We start from the raw sequence: 1,566 nt of genomic DNA, 5'->3' as shown, positions 1-1,566 counted from the left end.
GTATCTCTGCCTTCTCAGCACTCCCCGTTACCGAGAACCCCCCCCACCTTAGTAAGGGCCCACATTCTCCCTAGTTTTCCTTTTGCTGTTAACATACTTGAAGAAGCCTTTTTTTATTATCCTTTATCACTTTAGCTAGATTCAATTCCAGACGGGCTTTAGCCTTCCTCGTTGCATCCCTGCAGGCCCTGACTACATTCCTATATTCTTCCCAAGTGGTCAGACCCTTTTTCCACATTTCATGGACCTTCTTCTTTCCTTTGAGCTTGCGCATGAGCTCCTTGCTCATCCACACAGGTCTCCTGCCGCCTTTTCCCGATTTCTTGCTCACAGGGACGCACCGATCCTGAGCTTGGAAGAAGAGCTGTTTAAATGCTGACCAGCTCTCAGAGGCCCCCTTACCTTCTAACACCCGAGCCCACGGGTAGCTCCAAGTAGGTCCTGGAAGAGATCGAAGTTGGCTCTCCTAAAGTCCAGGGTAGCAATCCTACTTATTGCTTTGCTTCTTCCGCTCAGGATCTTGAACTCCACCATCTCATGATCACTACAACCCAAACTGCCCCCAACCTTTACTTCCTTAACAAGTCCATCCCTGTTGGTGAGAATAAGGTCCAGTAACACCCTTCCCGCGTCGGTTCCTCCACCACCTGCATCAGAAAGTTGTCTTCAACGCACTGCAAGAACCGTCTGGACCGTGCGTGCCTGGCCGTGTTGGTCGTCCAGCAAATATCTGGATAATTGAAGTCCCCCATAAGCACCAGTGCCTGGGAACGTGACGCTACATCCAGTTGCTTTTGGAAACACCCTCTGAGTGAAAAACTTCCTCCTAATATCCAACCTAAACCTCTCCTGTCTCCATTTAAAACCATTCCCTCTTGTCCTATCACTATCCACCCTCGTAAACAGCCGTTTCCCCTCCTGTTTATATGCTCCCTTCAAGTACTAGAAGGCTGTAATGAGATCTCCCTGGAGCCTTCTCTTCTCCAAGCTCAACAAGCCCAGTTCCCTCAACCTTTCCTTGTAGGAGAGATGCTCCAGCCCTCTGATCATCTTAGAGCCCTCCTCTGGACCCACTCCAAGAGCTCCACATCCTTCCTGTACTGGGGGCCCCAGGTCTGGATGCAGTATTGCAGATGGGGCCTCACAAGGTCCCCCACAATAGGAATATGATCACCTCCCTCTTCCTGCTGGCCACCCCTTTTTTAATGCAGCCTAGAACACAGTTGGCATTCCAGGCTACAAATAACACCCCTTTGCTTCATATACACTTTTATGTCAGATGCCGTTTTGCCAGACTGCCCCTCTACTGCTATCTGTCACATGGCAACAAAATGTAATGGAGTATTGGTGGGAAGGGTCAACCTCTGCTGCCATACCACCAACATCCAACTCTGATGTTGTGGGCCAACATAATAAAACAGGGGGCATTAGTTTCAAAGCAGCCCTTGTACAACATCAAATGTTTTGGTTTCATTGTTTCAGAATGATCAGATAAGAAAACCAAGCCAAACATCTTATTTGAATGGGAAGTAAAAAGGATTTCTTAATTACTCACTTAAAATGCAC

This window comes from Meleagris gallopavo, chromosome 5, assembly GCF_000146605.3.
Source record: "Meleagris gallopavo isolate NT-WF06-2002-E0010 breed Aviagen turkey brand Nicholas breeding stock chromosome 5, Turkey_5.1, whole genome shotgun sequence".
Lineage (NCBI taxonomy): Eukaryota > Metazoa > Chordata > Aves > Galliformes > Phasianidae > Meleagris > Meleagris gallopavo.
This window is presented reverse-complemented; position numbering follows the sequence as displayed.